We start from the raw sequence: 22,933 nt of genomic DNA, 5'->3' as shown, positions 1-22,933 counted from the left end.
TGCCCCACCAGGAACTAAGGTCACCTGTGAAGAGGTGGCCTGGAACCGAGGAAAGGGAAGTGTGCGCCACTTGCCCGTTTCCTAGCCTCCCTCTTACCTGGAGAAATCAGACGCAGGGGCGAGTCAAGTCAAGCATGAACTCGTTTATTGATAGGCAGTAAATTTCTTTTATACCAGAAAACCTCCAAACCCTAGGACGGGTGAAGGAACAAACCAATCATTTAAAAGGGCACCCTACTTACAAATTGTTTATGTCCTGACACTGTCTCTTGTTTTTTAGTATCCTATCTTAGCATAAATAACTTGAGCTAACTTTCTTTCTCACCATTTGTATCCACTCTACTGTAGCCTGTCCTTCAGGGTTATAGGTAATACAGTCTTATTAACATTAAAAAAATATTCACAGAATTTTAACCACCCCCCCATACTGCTGTAGGCAGGACCATTATCAATCTTTATGCATTTTGCCACTCCCATATAAGCAAAAGCATGAAGATAATGATTCTTCACATCCTTAACCTTCTCACCTGAATGGGCAGAGGCAAAAATTAGAGAGGAATATCTACTGATAGATACATGGACAAAGGTCACAAAGATCCAAGAAAATCTCAGGCCACCAGGGTTCTGGGACAGTCTCACTCCTGGTTCTGTTGAAGATCTTTCCATTGTCAGCACTGATCACTGCCCAGGTCACCTGCTAAGGTTGGTGTGGGTCCCTCTGGTCCGCAGCTAGAGCCAGGAAGAGCAGAACGACCACCAGCTGGAGTACTGCCATCTGGCATCAGGGTAGCACACAATTGCAGCTCATGCAGCCAGGTCCACTCTCACTGGGAGCGTTTAGCTTCTGCAGTTCGTGCTGCTGAATCTCATGTACTAGTGTGTACAAAGCATCCTCCACACCCTGTTGGGTCTTGGCTGATGTTTCAGTGTCGGGGATGCAGTAGCTTCGGGCAAGGTCCTGGGCTTATCAAGACTCAACAATACAAGCAGCCTGGTCAAATTAGTTCCCCACCAGCACCATTGGCACATCGTCGGAGTCCTTCACCTGCTTGATCTGCTCCCGGTACTGATGGATGTCTTCAAAGGACTGGGTGTTATTGATGGCAGACACACAGAGGAAACCCTACCGTGTGCCCATGTTCTGGTCCCACGGCACTATACTCCCCTTGACCTGCTGTGTCTAAGATGTCCAGCGGACATGTCTCCCCATCAATGACCACCTGTTTCCAATAGGAGTCCTCTATGGTGGGGTCCCTGCGGGTTGTAGGTGTTAGTTATTTTGCAGTGCTCCTATCCTGCGAGGAAATGTCATAAAACATGACAGAATCCGCCAATAAGAGTTTAATTAAGATGAAAGGAACAGAGAATGCCCAGGCCTGTGGGAGACATCTGTGTAGAGAAGAAGAAAGAGCAGGCAATGGGGAATATGGCGCTGGCTTATAAAGGCTGGGCGTGCACAGGTCGACGTAACTTCTCCACGCATGTGCGTAGATCACATGGCTACGTTGACCTGGAACTGGCTAGGCGGAAGTGTCCAGGTCCATCAGGCATATGCAAACATGCCCAACTGTGGGGGTATGTTGTGAACCCTTCATACCTGACTCTTTCTTTTCAAAAAGAAAATTGTGGTTGACTGGGTATGGGGCGACATTTCTCTCAAAGACTGATTCCAGCTGAATAGTGGGCATCGGTTGGCTCTTGGCGGGGAATGGGCGTGTAGCTTGTCAAGTCCTGGGATGATGGTGAGGAGGTCCTGGAATGATGTTCTGCTGTCCCCTTGTTCTCCAGCTGTGCATCCGTGCTGTGGCTGGGAACCTTCTGTTTGAGAAGATACTGTTGACATAGAAAAAGCTTAGAGAAAAAAGAATCATTATTTTACTTTTGGAATTGGCATTTATCTGAGGTAGATCTGACCTGCCCAGATGGAGACATGTGACATTTATCTGAGGTAGATCTGTGACCTGTCCAGCAGGCCAGGTTATTAGATGGTACCCGAGGAGGCACCTCTCACAACCCCATCGAGCACAAAAGGTCTTGAACCCCCACATCTGGCAGCTGTGGCTCGGCTTCTACCGTCCTTAGGATAGACATAGAAGTCAAATTGTGCCAACCTACAACGGGCTGTAGGACTAACACAGCCTGGGGCAGTCATCACAGTAGGGTTAATATCATGGAATGTTCCACAAGGGCTAGACCAGGTTTTAGGACTGCGAGGATATCGATTGCAGTCTTGAACCATTTGACCTCCCATGCCATTTAACTGGTGTTGGTCAATAGTAGATATATCCCAAGAATCTAATCCTGCAGCCAGCTGACAGAAGTCAGGAGTGAGTGGCGGCCACCAGGAATAAGGAGCATGGTTTGCAGTAATCCTCCAGACCTCTTCCCCCGGTTTGTGTCAAAATCTGCCAGGTAAGCTTTTTTATAGCATGGGGGCTTTCTTCAGAAATGCAGGAGAGGGGGAGGGGGAGGGGAAGGAGTAATGGGCAGATGATGAAGCAGGGGTTGGCTTTCTGAGGCACGAAACTAACAGGTTCCGCCATTGAGATGTCCGTGGCCCTCTTTATTTCCCATGCCGGAGGCTCTTCTATAAGGAAAGAAAAAAGAATTTTTGTCTCAGGGTCGTATCCTGGACATAACAGTTATTATTTCCTTAATCTAGGGAGGCAGTTTGTGTAGAGTAGGGCTTAATCAGCCTTTCTGGTAGCCAACGAGCCCCATTTTCCTTGGAATCATAGATACATGCACACCCTTTTCCCCAGATTATAACTGGGTCAGGGCCGCCCCATTTTCCGGTGACTGGATCTTTCCAAAGGGCCTGAGCATATCCTTGTTTGGTTTCTGGGTGCCAGTGTTGCTCGGCCGCAGATTTTCTGAAAACATGCAATGTCAAAAAATTTAACACAAAGAGGGCATGAGAGAGCAGAGCTTTTTGGTTTCCCTTAAGGGAGAACAGTGTCTCTTGTGAGCTGAGTTTATTAAGAGTATTTTTTAAAGTTTGGTGAGCTCTCTCCACGATACCCTGGCCTTGAAGGTTATAGGGTATTCCAGTGATGTGTTTAATTCCTAATTGTAAACAAAATTGTTTAAATTTATTACTAATATATCCTGGACCATTATCAGATTTTACACATTTTGGCTGACCCAGCACTGTGAAGACATGTAACAAATGATTGATAACATCTCTGGTGGCTTCTCCACTGTGAGCGGAGGAACAAATCCACTGAAGGTATCTACAGTAAAACGTGTGAACTTTAATTTGCCAAAAGTAGGAACATGGGTGACATCCACCTGCCATATTTGTCCAGGTATAAGCCCTCTGGGGTTTACTCCATTAGGAGGTTCAAGTAAGAGCATCAGGCAATTTTTAAGCTTTTTACAATTTCCCTAGACTGCTCCCTAGTAATTGAGAATCTTTGTCTCAAAGTTTGAACATTGAGGTGATGAAGGTGGTGAGCTTCACGAGTGGCTGCTATCTGGTCATGTTCCAGATGAGAAATTAAGATGGAACGTGTAGCAGAATCAGCAAGCTCATTTCCCTGAGCTAGGGGCCCAGGTAGGCCTGTGTGGGCGCGAATATGGCCAACATAAAAGTGTAATGACCTCCGTCGTCTTAACTTTTGTAATTCAGAAAACATTCGGAAGGTGGAAGTAATGGGTTGGATTATTGGGACCATTTCCAAAGCTTGTAAAGCCCCTACCACGTATCGACTGTCTCAATACAAATTGAAGGAGTGATCTTTAAAAATTTTAAAGACAGCGAGGGCAGCATATAGCTCCACCAACTGAGCTGACTTGAAAGGGGTCATCATAACACTCTTTTGGCCTTGAAGACATAGGCAGCCTTACCATTACTTGACCCATCTATGAAAAGCACAGGGGAGTCCGGGATGGGCTCCATTCGGGTATTTTTGAGAAAAACAAAGGAAGTAAGGTAGAAGAATTGTAGTAGTTTGTTACTGGCATCTGTGTGTCAAATTTTCCTTCATAGGTGCAGACAAGGATGGCCCAGTCAGGACTACGGGTGCATAGCCATTCAAGCTGCTTTTTATCATATGGCATAATGATAGCATCAGGGGCCCGCCCAAAGTATCCAGTGGAGGTTTTCACCCCCAGCATTATCGATTGGCAAACCGGGGTGGGGGGTGGGGGGGAAGGATGTTCCTTTTAGCAACGGGGAGGTGTACCCAAAGTAAGGGCATGGGCTCCTGCCAGAGTTAGGCCCGTGGGGGAAAAATCTGTAGAAAAAAATGATCAAATATAAGGGCAGGGCCGGTTCAAAATACCCGTGTGTTGTTGAGCGATGGCCGTTTTAACCTTTCGTAATACCTTCTCTGCATCTACCGTAAGGTATCTAGGGGATTGAGGGTCGGAATCCCCTTTGAGGATATTTTCGAGGGGACGTACTTCTTCCTTGGTTATTTTTAAATATGGTCGCAGCCAATTGATATCCCCTAAAAGCTTTTGAAAATCATTGAGACAACGAAGTGTATCTCTTCTAATCTGGATTTTTTGTGTATAGAGGAGGTCCGGGTGTAACTTGAATCCTAAAAACAGGAAGGGGTATTGGGTCTGTATCTTCTCTGGAGCTATATGAAATCCTCGGTCTTGAAGTATGGTCATTATTTTTTGAGCTACGTTTTGTGTTTTTTCTTCATATTCCCCTGCTATGAATAAATCATCCATATAATGTATAATATAAGCATCAGGGTACTGGATCCTCACTGGATCAATGGATTGAGCTACATATTTTTGACACAATGTGGGTGAGTTGGCCATACCTTGGTTCAACACTTTCCATTGAAATCGGGGGTTGGGCCGAACATGATTCACAACAGGCAAATCGTTTGCAATCCAGCGGATGCAGGGGGATAGAGAAAAAGCAATCTTTAATATCTACAACAATCTTAAAATACTTTTTAGGGATGGCCACGGGAGATGGCAATCCGGGCTGTAACGCTCCCATGGGGACCATGGTTTTATTTACTTCCCTGAGATCCTGTAATAGCCTCCATTTTCCAGTTTTTTTCTTGATTACAAAGATAGGAGTGTTCATGGAGATGTGGAAGGTTCAAGATGCCCTTGCTCTAATTGTTCCTGCACCAGCTGGAGGGCAGCTTGAACTTTTTCCTGAGGCATGGACCACTGATCTATCCAAACCGGGTCATCTGACTTCTAAGTTATTTTATTGGCCTGGTGTGCAGGAGGAGCAGTGGTCTTTAGGAAAAAAGGTCTGTCCCCAATCCCTTTTTGTCCAGCTTGGGGGGGTGGGCATTATGGGCTGAGTTCACCCGTTCAAACTTTCCCAACCCTTTGCCAGGCAGAAAGCCTGTCTTGAGCATCATTTAGGTCACTTTATCATTGGGACTCATCATCATGACCCCCATCTGTGTTATAATGTCTCTTCCCCACAGGTTGATCGGTAACCCCTCAACCACAAAGGGCCTTACTGTTCCAGTATTTCCCTCGGGGTCCTCCCAGTTTAGGAATTTAGAGCTTTGTAGCATATTTGGATTTGGCCTATCCCCTTTAAATATGTGGCAGTGGGTTCCAGTGGTCATGAGTGAGGCCAGTATTTTTTTGCTATAACGGTGGCATCAGCGCCCGTATCAAGGATACCTGAAAATTGTTGTCCCTCTAAGGAGAGGTTGAATATAGGCCGGCTCTCCGTTAATTGTTGTATCCAGAATATGTCTGAAGATCCTGGTGTCAAGTGACCACGAGTTGGACCCTCATGGGGGAATTGTCCAACCATCGGGAGAGGAAGAGCCTGCGTGATGCGGTGGCCTGCGGGGATGGTGATAGGACCCCGAGAGGCCATGACCAGGAATTTTATTTCTCCCTGATAATCAGCATCAACTATAGAAGGAACGATGGAGAGCCTTTGTAGCGAGCTAGAAGCTCGGCCTATAATTAAAAAGGAACATTCCGGGGCGGGGGTGGGGGGCGGCAAGGACTCCGGTCTCTATAATCACTATGCCCTCTTCCAGGGTTACAACCCGGGTGGTAGAGGAACAGAGGTCCAATCCTGTGCTTCCTGGTGTGGCTCGGGATAGGCCGGAGCAAGTTGGGCTAGGGCTGTCTGGGGCAGTGGGGTTCCATGTTCTCGATTGTTGTTGAAGGGGTTGTTGGGGGTTACACAGGGCTGTGATTGATGTGTGGGTCCCCGAAACGGGACCCGCAGCCCGTTTCCCGAGACCACAGACAACGGCTGAGCATTAACATCAGTTTTGGAGCGACAGGCTCTGGCCCAATGTCGTCCCCTTTTGCATCGAGGGCAGAGCCCTGGGGGTGGGTTTCTCAGATTATTATTAAGGGAGGGTCCTTTGCCCTGGGTGCCAGGACATTCCCTGGCAAATGTCCTGGGTATCCACATTTAAAACAATTCTTGACTCCATTATTTGGCCCTCTGATGGGCGCCTGGAGCATGACACCTAGGGCCATACTAATGGACTTAGAAATCTTATGATCAAAGAAGTCGACATCACTACACAGCTTGATCATGCCATTGAGGTCCATAGCCTTAGTTTTGCCTCTCAAGGCTGCCCTGCAGGCTGCATTGGCGTTCTCTATGGCTAATTGTTTAACCACAACCGCTGGGCCTGTATGTCTCTGCCAGCTGCCGCCGGGCCTGTATGTCCCTTTCGGCCGCCACCGCTGGGCTTGTCGACCTCTGAGGGCCACTGCCGTGGGCTTACCTGCGTCTGCTTGTCTCCGCTGCCGGACCCGTCTACCTCTGCTGGCCGACACTGTGCCTGACGCTGTGCCTGTATGTCTCTGTCGGCTGCCGCTGGGCCTGTATGTCCCTGTCAGTCACCAATGCTGGGCCCGTCTACCTCTGAGGTCCTCCGCTGCGGGCCTACCTGCATCTGCTTGTCTCTGCCCCCGGGCCTTTCTACCTCTGTGGGCCGCCACCGGGCTTGTATGTCTCTGCCGGCTGCTGCCGCGGGCCTACCTACCTCTGCTTGTCACTGCTGCTGCGCCCGTCTACCTCTGCGGGACTCCACCGGGCCTGTATAGACGTCTGTGCCGGCTGCCACCGGGCCTGTGTGTTCCTGTCGTTCACCAGAGCCGGGCCCTGTCTGCCTCTGCGGGCCACCGCCGTGGGCCTACCTGCATCTCCTTGTCTCCACCGCCAGGCCTGTCTACCTTTGTGGGCCACCGCTGGGCCTGTATCTGCCGGCTTCCGCTGGGCCTGAATGTCCCTGTCGGCCTCCACTGCCGGGCCTGTCTACCTCTGATGGCCGCTGCTGCAGGCCTACCTTCATCTTCTTGTCTCCGCTGCCAGACCTGTCTAGCTCTGCGGGCCGCCGCCGGGCCTGTATGTCTCTGCCGGCAACCACCGCGGGCCTACCTACCTCTGCTTGTCACGGTTGCTGGGCCTGTTTAGCTTTGCAGGCTGCCGCCAGGCCTGTATGTCCCTGTCGGCCACCGCCGCTGGGCCCGTCTACCTCTGCGGGCTGCTGCTGGGCCTGTATGTCTATGCCGGCTGCTGCTGGGCCTGAATATCCCTGTGGACTGCCGCTGGCGGCCCATCTACCTCTGTGGGCCGCTGCCGCAGGTCTACCTGCGTCTGCTTGTCTCCGCTGCTGGGCCTGTCTCATGTTGAGGTCTTTGATCCACTTGAACTTGCGTTTTGTGCACGATGACAGATATGGCATCCAGTTATGCCAGCACCATTTGTTGAAAATGCTTTCTTTTTTCAATTGTTCAATTTTGGCTTCCTTGTCAAAAATCATAATGTTCATGGGTGTGTGGATTAATGTTAGGGTTTTCAATTTGATTCCATTGTTCCGCAAATCGGTTTTTATGACAGTACCAAGCTGTTTTTATTACTGTAGCTCTATAGTAGAGCTTGAAGTCAGGGATCATGATGCCTCCAGAGGTTGTTTTATTGTACCAGACCCTGGTTTTAAATTTTAATTCATATCATGTGCATTCATGGTTTTGCCTGCATTTATATCCATACTGGATCCCTTGGAGCTGGAGGTACAGACAGTAGCAACCTGTGCTTACCCATTTCCACTCCCTCAAATAAATTGCCTCGGAAGAGAGCCTTACTGATAACGCAGACCTCCCCACACCCACCCGCTTCTTTCCCTTTTCTCTCTGGCAACCGAGCGTGCTTGTTCTTGCCCACACTAGCTTTGAGAAAAAAGAATCATTATTGTTTTAGTTTTTGAGATGGCATTTATCTGAGGTACATCTGACCTGCCCAGATGGAGATATGTGACATTTATCTCAGGTAGATCTGCCCTTAGTACTACGCTTAATTTTTTTCTGAGACAAGCCTTATTAGAGGTAGTTTATTTAAAACACCTGTTTCCCGTTTTAGGTTAGCTATTAGGTCATCAGTTGCTGAGTATTGAACAATGATAGATTGTTGTATTATGTTTTTCTTTACCGCCTGGATATTTTTGATGTTTTTTTTTCCCTCTGGCTCTGTGTGTCCCTGGTTGGGAAAGGAAGGGGTGATACCTTATTCCTCTGGAATTCGTGACAAGGCAGTGGATCCTGATGTCCTCTGGAGGTTGAGAGTGAGAGGCCCTGTTTGTTTCTCTGTATATGAAGAGAGATTTTTCTGGGATGGAGGTGAGATAAAAGGTTTTAGGTGAGACAGGTGGACCCAGTGAGGAAAGCCCTCGAGTTTAGCAGCTGTGGGAGTCACAAGAATTACCTTGAAGGGTCCCTGCCACTTAGGGGGAAGGGGTGAATGCTGTGGGATGGTCTGTATGTCAAATTGCTCTGATTCATCAATAAATAAAACACTGATTTGCCAATGGCCAGGCAGGAAATAGGTGGGACAAGGAGAGAGGAGAATTCTGGGAAGTGGAGGGCTGAGGCAGGGGAGACACTGACAGCTGCCGCTATGACCAGCAGCATGTGAAGATGCCGGTAAGCCACCAGCCATGTGGCAAGGTATAGATTTATGGAAATGGATTAATTTAAGATAGAAGAACAGTTAGGAAGAAGCCTGCCACGGCCGTACAGTTTGTATGCAATATAAGTCTCTGTGTTTACTTGGTTGGGTCTGAGCGGCTGTGGGACTGGCAGGTGACAAAGATTTGTCCTGACTGTGGGCAAGGCAGGAAAACTCTAGCTACAAATGGCACCCAACGTGTTGGCAAGAGTTTCTACCTAAAACCTGAGAAAAGATTCTAAAATGGAGCTAAAAACAGCTTCCTAGTTGTCTCTCTCAAATGAGCGGCAGCCTGCCTGTTTGAGCTACTGGCGGGTTCCAGGCGTGTGCACTTGACCTGCAGTATGGTGGGAATGAGGCCTCTGCAAGTGGCACATTAAGCTGCATGGTGGATTTAGCCTTTGCTAGTACAAAACAAAAAGAGGTTTCTGGGCTACACGCTGCCTTGATAGAAGCATAGACCCACTATTTCTGAGAGTTGATGGCTCCCAGAGCTGGCGGAAAAGGTACCACAGCCATATTGGGAAGCTGAAGTGGGCGGAGCCAGCAGCCACAGCGCAGTTTCAGACTTAAAAGGCTGCTGTTTAAAGCAATAGGCTCCACGTAATATAAAAAATAAGCCACATAAAGATGGCTATCACACAGAGAATCTGGATTATGTTCTCTTTGATACTTGTAACTGAAGAAAAACATTTGATTGCAAAAGATGTTAAGTTATGCCAAAATGTATATTTTAAAGGTACCATGACTTCAAAATTTGGCTATACGGATATGTTGCTTTGGAAAAGAGGCTCTGCTTTTGTTTCTACAGAAAGCCAGAGGCTATGGATTTGTTCCAGATTAAGATACATCAGGTTTGACAAGCCAAGACCACCTGAAAGGTCTCCAATGACACCATGGCCTAGATGATCCAACATCCAGAATCGTTTAAAGGCAACTGGATCAGATGATACAGTCTCACGGACTACTCCATGATCCTAAAATTTTCTTTGTGTCCCCATAAGATACAGCGCCCCCCTCCAGCAGGAAGTAGTTAAGAGAAGCTACGCCCAAATTCCCAAATATACCAAGCTGACTTTGGAGATGTGTAAAAGTTAAAACCTTCCTTTTTAAACCAAGAAAAGGGGAAGTGCTGTGGGATGGTCTGTATGTCAAATTGCTCTGATTCATCAATAAATAAAACACTGAATGGCCAATGGCCAGGCTGGAAATAGGTGGGACAAGGAGAGAGGAGAATTCTGGGAAGCGGAAGGCTGAGGCAGGGGAGAAACTGCCAGCCGCAGCCATGACCAGCAGCATGTGAAGATGCCAGTAAGCCACCAGCCACGTGGCAAGGTATAGATTTATGGAAATGGATTAATTTAAGCTATAAGAACAGTTAGCAAGAAGCCTGCCACGGCCATACAGTTTGTATGCAATATAAGTCTCTGTGTTTACTTGGTTGGGTCTGAGCGGCTGTGGGACTGGCAGGTGACAAAGATTTGTCCTGACTGTGGGCAAGGCAGGAAAACTCTAGCTACAGGTGAAGGGCGCTGGCCTTGAGGGAAGAGAAGAACCTGATCCCTAATGTGTTGCTGGAGGGCTTCTCTCCAGGTTCCACCAAGCCCTAAAGTCCCACAATCCACTTATAAAATAATCACTCAGACGCTTATATCACTTACAAACTGTATGGCCGTGGCAGGCTTCTTGCTAACTGTTCTTTTATCTTAAATTAACCCATTTTTATAAATCTATACCTTGCCACGTGGCTGGTGGCTTACCAGAGTCTTTACATGCTGCTTGTCCTGTCGGTGGCTGCAGTGTCTCCCCCCCTCAGCCTTCCGCTTCCCAGAATTCTCCTCTCTCCTTGTCCCACCTACTTCCTGCCTGGCAACCTACTTCCTGCCTGGTCACTGGCCATCAGTGTTTTATTTATATACAGCAATATCCACAGCACTAATGTGGATTGGAATTGACAATTATTGTCACACGGCTGAGGTAATAAACAGTCTGCATAGCTCCATAGAATAGACCTTAGTTGACATAAAAGGAGTAAACAGGCTACGTGGAACAGTTGGAGGGTTAGATGAAATTCCTGGTGTTAGAACTGGCCTTTTATACATTAGTGCAAACCGAGAAATTGAAAGAGGCTTATTGGTGAAATTATTAAGGGCACTCCACGTTGTTAAAAGGAAGATTTATTTAGTGGGTAACTTAAAAAAAAGGGATAGGTAGGTCTTGGGGTCTGGGGAAGGTGTATCGCAGTCCAGTGCTGTTCTCTGAAGCTCTGCTCGGTCAACCTCTATCGTCAAGGGTCCAGGCAAAGAGAGAGCGCTGCCCAACCACATCTCGGGTCTCCACGTGCCTCCCTTGGCCCCACCTTGTAGGCGTGACAGTTGCCAAAGCCTGAATCGGGGTTGGAACTTCCAGATCAAAGCTGGAATGGCTACCCACTGCAAAGCTTTTTAGCCCTGAGCCTGAGAAGAGCTAGGGGCAATAATCTTACCCAGTCTAGATGAAGTTCCTATGACATCTTTATAAGAATAGTGTTTAAAGACCGGTTGGTACGGTACATCTTTCCTGAGGATTGAGGATGGTACGGGATATGAAAATGCCAAGGAATATTAAGAGCCTTACCTAGTGTCTGAGAAATCTGAGAAGTGAACTGTGGGCCATTGTCAGACCGACAAAAACCAGGAACCAGAAACCAAGGAATAATTCCTCAGAGAAGGAGTTCTGCAACTATCTGAGCCCGCTTATTAGAAACTGGATTTGCCTCCACCCAATTTGAAAATTAGTCTACCATCAAGAGGCGATATTTAATTTTTAACCGGTTGAAAATTATTATACGTAGGCACTGTGAAAGCAAATCTTGCTCTGTCTTTTTCTTGTAAGGGTATTGAAAAGAAACAGTCTTTTCAATCAATAACTATGAGAGGCCATCCATTTGGTAACAGAGTACGCAAAGGAATTCCAGATTGTAGAGAGCCCATCGGCTGAATAACTTTGTTAATTCTCTAAGGTCTGTTACCATTCTCCATTTACCAGATTTCTTTTTAATAACAAATACAGGAGAATTCCAGGGGCTGGTTGACTGTTTAATATGCTGAGCATTTAACTGTTCTTCCACCAGCTCTTCTAAAGCTTGAAGTTTCTCTGTTGTTAAAGGCCATTGCTGGACCCATACAGGCTTGTCTGTTAACCATTTTAAAGGTAGAGCTGTTGGTATCTTTGGAAGATTATCAGTTGTTGTGCCCTGTTCTTGTATAATATGGATGGCTGGTGACCACTCAAATAATGCCTTCTAATATTTCTCTCAGAAACATGTGCTAATTTGTCATTTGTTTTTGTGATTTCTGGGGGGTTTTGTTATCCCTTTCTGTTTATTTAGCATATCCTTTAGAGTTCTGTTTGATCTTTCTATAACTGCTTGACCTGTAGGATTATGTGGTATACCTGGAATATGCTTTATATTATAATAAGCAAAAAACCGTTTCATTTTAAGAAAGACATATGATGGAGCATTGTCAGTTTTGATTTGTGCAGGTATACCCATGATGGCCATAACTTCTAGCAAATGAGTGATTACAGAATCAGCTTTTTCAGAACTCAAAGCAGTAGCCCATTGAAATCCTGAATAAGTATCAATGGTGTGGTGTACATATTTCAATTTTCCAAATTCTGCAAAGTGTCCATCTCCCAGATTTCTTTCCTCTGAGTAGTACCCTTTGGGTTACATCCTGCTGGTAATGGCGTTTAATTGCAGAAGGAACAAGTAGGACATTTCTTTTCTATTCCTTTGGCTTGTTGCCAGGTTATGGAAAAATCCTTTTTTTAACCTTTACTATTGACATGATGTTTTTTTTATGAAATTCTGAGGCCTCCAGCACATTTCCTATCAATAATTTATCAATCTCATCATTGCCTTGTGCTAGAGGGCCTGGCAGACCAGTATGGGATCGGATGTGAGTTATATATAAAGGATGACTCCTTTTCCTCATTGTATCTTGTAATTGAATACATAGTAAAGTTAATTCTGAAGCATCAGGGATAAATTCTGCAGTCTCAATATGTAATACCACTCTTTCAGCATATTGAGAGTCAGTTACTATGTTGAGAGGTTTTGAAAAATCCATTAATACCAGCAGCATAGCATATAATTCTGATTTTTGAACTGAATTGTAAGGACTTGGAACCACTTTTCTTAAATTTTCTGATTTGTAACCTGCCATTCCTTCTTTGTTGGCATCTGTATAAAATGAACAAACTCCAGATATGGGTTTTTTCCATACAATTCGAGGCAAGATCTAATCAGCTCTCTTTATAAGATCAATTCTATCGCTTTTGGGATATTTGCTGTTAATTTCTCCCAAAAAATTACTGCAAGTTCTTTGCCAAGGTTCACTTTCTGTCCATAATTTTTCAATGTCCTCCTTAGTTAAAGGTACGACAATTTCTGGTGGGTCTATTCCTTCTAATTGACGAAGTCTCAATTTTCCTTTCCAAATCAAGGCAGAGATTTTTCCATATTAGTTTTTAATTTTTCATTTGGTTTATTTGGTAAAAATATCCATTCCAATATAATATCTTCCCTCTGCATTAATATTCCAGTAGGAGAAAGCCAAGAAGGTAAAATATCCTAAATGCAATCCAGCTTTGGATCAATATGATCCACGTGCCCTTCATGTACTTTCTTTTCTACCAAGGACAATTAATTCTCAGCTTCAGGTGATAATTCTCTTAGACTGTTTTAAGTTCTTGTCACCTTCTAAGGTTTTGAACAAATTAGTCAGTTCATCAATTTTTACCCCAACAATAGTTCATAGATGAGAAATGTCTCCAAATAATCTTTGAAAGTCATTAAGAGTCTGTAGTCTATCTCTCCTAATTTGCACCTTTTGGGGTCTAATTTTTTGTAGCTCTATTTTATATTTTAAATAATTAATAGAATCTCCTCTTTGTATCTTTTCAGGAGCAATTTGTAATCCCCAGCAAGGCAAAATTTTCTTTCCTTCTTCAAACATTCTTTCTAAAGTATCTGCATTTGAGTCAGCTAGTAAAATATCATCCATATAATGATAAATTACAGATTTAGAACTTTTTTTATGTATCACTTCCAATGACTGTTGTACAAAAAATATTGGCACAGAGTTGGGCTATTCAGCATTCCCTGTGAGAGGACCCTCCATTGAAATCTTTCAACCGGTTGAGAATTATTATAAGTAGGCACTGTGAAAGCAAATCTTTCTCTGTCTTTTTCTTGTAAGGATATTGAAAAGAAACAGTCTGTTAAATCAATAACTATAAGAGGCCATCCTTTTGGTAACAGAGTAGGCAAAGGAATCCCAGATTGTAGAGAGTCCATAGGCTGAATTACTTTAATTGCTCTAAGGTCTGTTACCATTCTCCATTTACCAGATTTCTTTTTAATAACTAATACAGGAGAATTCCAATGGCTGGTTGATTCTTCAATATGCTGAGCATTTAACTGTTCTTCTACCAGCTCTTCTAAAGCAGGAGTTTCTCTTTTGTTAAAGTCCATTGCTGGACCCATACAGGCTTGTCTATTAACCATTTTAAAGGTAGAGCTGTTGGTGTCTTTGGAAGATCATCAGTTGTTGTGCCCTGTTCTTGTATAATATGGATGGCTGGTGACCACTCATTACAACAATATCTTCTAATATTTCTCTCAGAAACATGTGCTAGTTTATGATTTGTTTCTGAGATTGGGGGGATGTTAATCTGAGTATTCCATTGTTGCAACAAGTCTCGATCCCACAGGTTTATAGCTATGTTAGCCACATATGGTTTTAATATTCCTCTCTGTCCTTCTGGACCTATACATTCGAGCCATCTTGCACTCTGTTTCACATGAGATAATGTCCCAATTCCTAACAGTTGAACATTTACCTCCTGAAGAGGCCAAGTTGGATGCCAAAATTCTGGTACAATTTTGGTAATGTCCGCACCTGTGTCTACCAGACCAGACAACAAAACACCATTTATTTTTATCGTTAATTTTGGTCTTTGTTCATTAATAGAAATTTGCCAAAAATTTTTCTTTATGTTTTCTCCTGAATTTTCTATTCTCTCTGTTCATCCTGACCAGCATGATTTATTCCAATAGGAATTTGGTTATTTAATCGCTCTGAGCAGGGGTTTCCTCTACGGTTGCAGGAAAGGTTTGAACTGGATTTGCCATGGCTCCCTGCATGAGGCCCCTCTGGGAGTTTCCCAAATCCTGAGGCAAAGGATTACCCTGTCTGTCCTTTGTTGATCTACATTAGTTGGTCCAGTGTTTTCCCTTACCACACCTTATACATACTCCAGAAGGAAGGGGCATTCTGTTGCCAAAACATTGTTTCTAAGAATGACCTGTTTACAGTCCTTTTTCAAATGTCCTTGCTTTCCACATCCAAAACATCTAACATTCCTCACACCTTTTGAAATTGCTTCTCCTACCCACATATCATCATGCTCATGAGCCTCAACATTAATTGTGTCTTTAATCCAATCTTCCAAAGGTACAGATCTTGCCTTGAACGGCCTGATTATTCTTTTGCATGCTGCATTCACATTCTCAAATGCCCAAGATTCAATTTTTATCTTACTAGCTTCTGAATGCGAGACCATTCTTTTTACTGCTGAAGCCAGTCTTTGTAAAAAAAAAAAAATCTGTGATAGATTCTTTTGGGCCTTGCATAACCTTTGTAAATGACTCAGATTTTTTTCCTGGTTCCTCAACTCTGTCCCATGCATTCAGGGCTGCCGTTCGACATAAAATTAGGGTTTGGACATCATATAAACATTGTGTTTGTACTGAAGCATATTGGCCTTCTCCAATAAGCTGATTCTGGCAAACTCATATTCCTTTATTTCTCCATTGTTTTTCTATGTTTTTATCTTCATCCTTGAACCAAGTTAGCCACTGGAATCTCTGGCTGGGTTTCAGAACAGCTTGTGCCAGCTCCCACCAGTCCTGTGGTACAATCCTATTATATGTTGACCAAGAGTTTAACATTTGCTTTGAAAGACCCCCGAAGGTAGTCTTCCCTCTGTAGAGACCCTCACCCAGAGATCACACCGAGACCAAAAGTCAGATGCAAACAGCAAGAGGCTTTATTCAGGAACACGGGTACCCGGGGCAACACAGTCACTCAAGAGGCTCAAGAGACTGGCGTGCCGACGGGCTGGAGTGGAGGGTTTTTATAGGGTCGGGCAGCAGAAGGGCGGGTACAGAAATGAGAAGCATGGTTTACAGGGTTCTGATTGGACAATTCATATGAGGCCAGGTTCAAACTCAGGACAGTTTGTGGTTTTTCCCCAAGCTCGACACGCCTGCTGACTTGGCTCTTATCTAGGGTACAAGTTGTTTTTCTGACCTTTTAGTTCCCTGTTCTGGGGCCAGGTGGCCGACCGCAGATACCCTGTTTGTTCCTGTGCCCATGTCCTCTAACTGAACTTTCCCCGTACTTTTCAGGCCTTGCTCAAAATGGCGTTAGGCTAAGCAAGTATGCTGGGGTCTTTCATTGCCCCATTTTCTTATCTCAGGGAATGGAATCCTCCATTCATGGGGAAGAATAGGGACGTGGCTCCATTTCCACCTTGTTGAGTCGTTGGTATTGTTGGGTCAATACCAAGGTCTGAACAGTAGAAAAGCGTTCCCTGATAAATTGGACAAGTCTGTTTAGGATACAGGGCCCGAGCGTCAGAAGGAGCAATATTTTCAGAAGGGGTCCCATGAGGGTGGAGATGAGGGTGGTGAGCCAGGGGGACCTTCCGAACCATCCTTCAAACCATCCCTGCTGTTCTTCAAAGAGTTTTTGTCTTTGTTCTAATCTCTTTCTTAATTTAGCCATGCTATCTCTTACCACCCCAGTATGATCCACATAGAAGCAACATTCTTCTTTAAGGGCAGCACATAACCCCCCCTCCTGCAGGAAGAGGAGGTCTAATCCCCTCCGGTTCTGCAGAACTACCTCAGACAGAGAGGTGAGTGACTTTTCCAAGGCACTCACGGATTCCTCCAGTGCCTGGATATCGGTATGCATGGCAGCCTGGAGTTGTCTGAACTGGTTGGTTTCCATGAGGGCAGTGGTACCTGTGCCTATTCCGGCGGCGACTCCTCCCATAGTTAATCCACCTAGTATTAGGGCCAGGGTTAGCGAGACTGGCTCTCTTTTTATACGGGGGACCCCTGTCTCATATCGGGCATAGATATCTTCAGGTGCATGGTAGACTATCTTGGGGTACAGTTCTATGAGCACACAATAATCGGTCGTGTTGGCTAGTATTGAGGGGGAGAGGCATGGTGTAAGTCCAGTGCTACAGGCCCAGTAAGTCCCGTTGGGAGCCACGAGATAGTGGGGTCCTGGAACAAGTGCCTGGGTGCGATTACACAGGTGTTGGTGGGTGTAGGGTACTGTCCCCAGACATAGTCCTTGTCCTGACACCTCGGAGATTGTGAGCTTATGCTGAGGTGTCGAGGCACATCCTGACGGGGGTGAAGAAGAATTGGTGAAGCTTCGGACCACAGCCACACCCTCATAATAGGGAGGTGTGGAGACTAGGCATAACCAGCACTCCTGAGTCCGATTTGGGTTGGTAACATTGAGGGCTGAATAAGCGCCCTCTATAAGATTCAATAGCCGGTCTCCCGTACCGGGCCTGGGTGGCTGGAGGGTGACTGGGGTTACAGTAGCATTCGGAGCCGTGCTTGGGCGAATGGCCGAATTGGGTCGGGGGGTAGCCCTCGGGGGTGCCGGAGCGGGTAAAAAGGGGCGCTTTTGGTCAGAGAGAACCTGGTTGGGACCTATAGAGGCGGAGGGCTCCGTGATTTTAAGCTTAATCGTAAACACGACTCCCTGGTCCTGTCCCGTCATGTAAAGTCTAAGTCCCCATGTTTTACCTTTAATCCAGTCTTGTGTTATCTCCCTTCCCTTCCGAGTAAAGGATATATTCAGGGGGTTGCAGCTGAAATTTACACAGGCCCCCCCCCTTCCAGTAAGTGTTATCTCTTCCTGACGTGACAGTTCCCCAACAACGTCCTTGGGTAAGGGGACGCCATGAGTGGCTTTCTCCTTGGGTAGTCCTTTTTACCCTAATGAGGTCCCAAGTGGATGAAGGCTTCCAATAGGTATTACCAGTTGTTTCACATCCCCATGCTTTACAGAAGTAACTTTCATAACCCCCACATTGTCTAATCATCTTTCTGTCCCTACCATCCCGGGGGCAGACGTAGAAGGATAGTTGTGACAGGGCTGCTCTGGTTTCAGGGTGACCACATCCGTATCTCCCGTCATTACATTTGCAAGTTCCCTTAGCATCCTGACAGACGTCTGGTGCTCTGGGGTTCATGGGGTCAGTGGTAGGGATGTCCCAGTCCTCTGACCCTGCTGCTAGTTGGCAGAGATCTGGATGCAAGTTAGGCCACCATGTAAAGGGGGTGTGAAGGGCGGTCGGTTGCCAGACCGTCTCCCCAGTTTGTGAGATGACCTGCCAAGTGAGCCTCTTAACCAGGTGCGGGCTCTCTGCCGCCCTAGTCCCCTGGGGGTAGGCAGAGATTAAGAGGAGGGGGAGGAAGAGGAGCCGCGGGCCAACCTTATTTTTAGGGGGTTTCGTGTGCGGCGCACTGTCCATGTTGACTTTCTGGATCCTGCTGGGTCGGGTTCCCTGGCAGCCTTCACATGAGAGGCGTGGATCCATGCAGCAATCCCGTCGACCTTGAGTGCAGTGGGGGTGGTCAGCAAGACAGTGTAGGGCCCCTTCCACCGTGGTTCCAGATTCTTGGTCTGGTGTCGTCGGACCCAAACGGAGTCCCCGATCTGGAAGGGGTGTGGCACCACCGGCTTGTCTAGCTGCTCCTGATAAGCCTTGGCCAGGGGCTTCCAGATCTCCCTCTGCACCAGTTGGAGGGCTTGAAGATGTGCCTCTAAAGTAGGGGTGGTGGCAAAAGATGAAATATCAGGATGGAGAAAGTTTACAACAGGAGGTGGGGCCCCATACATGATCTCAAAAGGGGTTAGGTCCTTCAATAAGTCTGGCAAACCTAGCGCCTGTAAACCTTCCAACCGCTGCAATTTGGTTCTGATATCTGAGCTAGACTGATAGATAAATGATAGGATGACACCTGGTGCTTGCCCTGGGTCTTCTGGATCATACGGAGTGTACATCCTATAAGCCTCCTTCAGCCTCTCTAAAAATGCAGCGGGTGTTTCTTCTTTTCCCTGTATCACATTCCTTACCTGAGCCAAATTGGTAGGCCTTCTGGCGGCCGCTCGGAGACCCGCTAAGAGCAACTGGCGATAGAGACGTAGATGCTCCCTACCTTCAGGTGTATTGAAGTCCCAGTCTGGGCGGGTCAAGGGAAAAGCTGCATCGATGATATTTGGGAGTTGGGTTGGCCTCCCGTCATCGCCCGGCACCTGCTTCCGGGCCTCCAGGAAAACTCGCTGCTTCTCCTCTACTGTTAAGAGGGTCTGCAGGAGCTGCTGACAGTCGTCCCAAGTCGGCCTGTGAGTCACTAGGATGGACTCAATTAGGCTGGTCAAGGCAACAGGATCCCTGGAGAAAGGGGGATTATGTTGTTTCCAATTATAGAGGTCTGAGGCTGAAAAGGGCCAGTACTGCAACTGATGATTCGGCCCCTCTCTGAGCGGGAAGGCCCTGGACTCATTAGGGGGGTCATCCCAGCGGCTGCGGAGGCGGCCGGCAATGGGGGACGGGGCTGCGTCCTCTTCTTCAGCCCCGTGGGTCCTGCGAGTCGAGGTGACTTCCGGATCTGCCACGGGCACGCCTGGGGGCGCCGCCACCGGGGCGGCGGCTAGGGCCGCTTCGGCCGGCTCTCCAGGTGGTCCGGCTTGATATGGTGGTGGGTCCTCCGTCAGGAGATATATAAGGGGGGTATGGGGGTCTGGGGGAAGGACTGGAGGCTTAGGAGTCTCCTTGTGAGGGAGAACGGGGTAAAGGGAGGACTCTGGGTTGGGGGGCGCAGAAGGCCCAGAGACTGGAGGGGGCTGTGGAAGGAAAGGCTTAACCCATGGAAATGGTTCTCGACCAGTGATCTCCAGATGGCGATATACGGGACCTGGTCGGGATGCCCATAAGGGTTAGGGGCAAAAACCTTGCCCTCCACCTGTGAAATAAGAGAGAGGTTAAAAGATCCCTCTCGCGGCCAGCCGACATTCATCATGACCCATTCGGCCTCGCAGAGGGTGATCCATTTGTTCTTCCTGATGATGACACCTTCATTGTTTCCTCGGGCCTTAACATCGGACCAGTGGTCCGTGGTTAGGCTCAGTGGGGTGGCGACAGCCTGTCCCATGGTGGTCTCTAAATAAAGAAGGGTTAGACACACAACGAGAAACAAACAGACAAGACAGACCACAGAATTTCGCGCTGCGCGGCTCCGGCGTAAAACCGAAAACAAAAACTCAGATGGGGACGTGGAGTGTTTGAATTCTCCGTCCCCTGCCAGTACCACGTATCCTTCTGATACGGGGGTGGCCCCGAAAAACCGTGCCCCAGAGGGGGCTTCACCTGTGGAACGTCTTCCAGGGTTTCGGTGGGCGAAGTCCGAGCTCGTCAGCTCCTTCAGCCCCCACCGACTCAGACCTGACTTAGGACGCCCGACGAAAATGAAAGACAAGTAAACAGACTGAGACAATACAGACAGACAGTGGCCAGCCAACTTACCTCCTGACAGTGGGTTGGTGGTCCCGAGGCGGGGGGGGGGGGGGGTCTCCGATCCCGGACGAGCCCCCAAATGAAAGACCCCCCTCTGGAGAGACCCTCGCCCAGAGATCACACCGAGACCAAAAGTCAGATGCAAACAGCAAGAGGCTTTATTTAGGAACACGGGTACCCGGGGCGACACAGTCCCTCAAGAGGCTCAAGAGACTGGCGCGCCGACGGGCTGGAGTGGAGGGTTTTTATAGGGTCGGGCAGCAGAAGGGCGGGTACAGAAGCGAGAATCATGGTTTACAGGGTTCTGATTGATTGGACGATTCATATGAGGCCAGGTTCAAACTCAGGACAGTTCGTGGTTTTTCCCCGAGCTCGACACGCCTGCTGACTTGGCTCTTATCTAGGGTACAAGTTGTTTTTCTGACCTTTTAGTTCCCTGTTCTGGGGCCAGGTGGCCGACCGCAGATACCCTGTTTGTTCCTGTGCCCATGTCCTCTGAACTTTCCCCGTACTTTTCAGGCCTTGCTCAAAATGGCGTTAGGCTAAGCAAGTATGCTGGGGTCTTTCAGCTTTACATATGGGGAATGCATGCCATAAGATACTATTGCCTCCTTAAACCTTCGTAAATCCAACATTTCAATTGGAGCCCAAATATTTCATGTAGTCATTTGATTAGGCAAATACTGTAAGGTTACAGGATAAATTAAGGGTGACTGTGTGAAAACAGGCTTTCTTTCTGTAACCTTATGATCCAAACTTGAAACAATTTCACTGTTAATTTCTTCTGCCTGAATTTTTACAGGTTTAACAAGTTTTTCTAAAGCTGTCATCCTGGCACTTAAATTGACTATCTTTTTAAATAGTAAAATGAGGATAAGCATAGTGACAAACTGTATAATTCCAGCAATACTATTTTTTTTTTTTTTTTGGTTTTTCGAGACAGGGTTCCTCTGTGTAGCTTTGCGCCTCTCCTGGAACTCACTTGGTAGTCCAGGCTGGCCTCGAACTCACAGAGATCCACCTGGCTCTGCCTCCCGAGTGCTGGGATTAAAGGCGTGCTCCACCACCTCCCGGCGTGATACTATTCTTATCATATAGTTGTTCCATTGTCAGACTGCCTAAAATTTCAAAAGAAAACCCAATTTTCTTCCAATGTACACATAAAACCATTTTTTTAATGTGGAAAAAAATTCTCTTTTAAATAATTTCCTTTAAAATATCTGATATGTTGTGACTTACCAAATCTGCGTAGAATAGTAGAAATCCTAGGAAATTTCAAAACAGCCACCTAGTGTCCGAGGTGTGGAGAGAGAGAGAGAGAGAGAGAGAGAGAGAGAGAGAGAGCCAGTGAGAGCGAGCGAGCACAAGAAAGCATAGCTGGCTTAAGCTTAAATCCAGCCAGGTGTTCCCTATTGAGCCCAGTCAAGGCTTGGCTCTGGCTTCCTTAAGCTCCGACCACGTCCGTTGGCTTTACAGGCGGGGCCCTGCTCGGCAGGGCAGGTCTGAGTTGTTTGTAGCACCGGCTTTAAGCAAGCAGCTCACGGCTAGTCCGGCCTCAGGCCAAGCAGACCTGGGCCCGGGCTAGGGAGCCCGCCCTTGTGGGAAACTGGACCTGCTGCCAAGTCAAGCGGTTTTTAATGGATTCTTCTCACGTTGGGCCCCAGATGAAGATGTAAACTACCGTCTTATTAAATAAGAAACACAGAACCAATGTAAAAGAGAAATCCAAGACGTCAGTGCTCAGAGCTAAAGTCTTATCCTGCCTCTTGCGGTGCTCCTACATCTCCGAAAGAGACCTACTTCCTGTGTGTGTGTGTGTGTGTGTGTGTGTGTGTGTGTGTGTGTGTGTGTGTGTGTGTAGTCTTTCTGTTCTGCCTTCCCATTGGTTGTAAACCCTAACACGTGACTGCCTCGTCACTGCCTGTAAGTACCGCCCTCCAGGTCTTAAAGGCGTATGTCTCTAATGCTGACTGTATCCCTGAACACAAAGAGATCTATCTAGCTCTGTCTACCAAGCGCTGGGATTAAAGGCATGCGCCGCCGCCGCCACCGCCGCCGCCACCGCCGCCTCCGCCACCGCCACGATCTTGCTATGGCTCTAATAGCTCTGACCCCCGGGCAAATGATTCTGGATCAGCTGGATGGTCAGGGCACTCTGTCCCATACCTCCAGCACCCACCACTGCAAGCCTGTATTCTGTCATCATTTTTTGTAGGGACTGTCACTCCAGGACCTCCTGCCCCACTAGGGGCATGAAGGAGTGGCTGGGGAGCAGAAGGCCCCGATTGGGATCTGGTCCCATCCGCTGAAGTGTTAGAGGATCCCTCGATCTTACTTGAATCTGAGTTT

The 22,933-nt window shown here is 47.1% G+C and overlaps 1 pseudogene; it reads right to left on the bottom strand.

Annotated features, from left to right (window-relative positions):
* Positions 1 to 622: 622 nt before the first annotated feature.
* On the bottom strand, positions 623 to 22,787 carry LOC102923841 (GTPase HRas-like; annotated as a pseudogene).
* Between the last annotated feature and the right edge of the window lie 146 nt (positions 22,788 to 22,933).

The sequence above is a fragment of the Peromyscus maniculatus genome, chromosome 18, assembly GCF_049852395.1.
Source record: "Peromyscus maniculatus bairdii isolate BWxNUB_F1_BW_parent chromosome 18, HU_Pman_BW_mat_3.1, whole genome shotgun sequence".
In the NCBI taxonomy this organism is placed as follows: Eukaryota; Metazoa; Chordata; class Mammalia; order Rodentia; family Cricetidae; genus Peromyscus; species Peromyscus maniculatus.
This window is presented reverse-complemented; position numbering and strand designations above follow the sequence as displayed.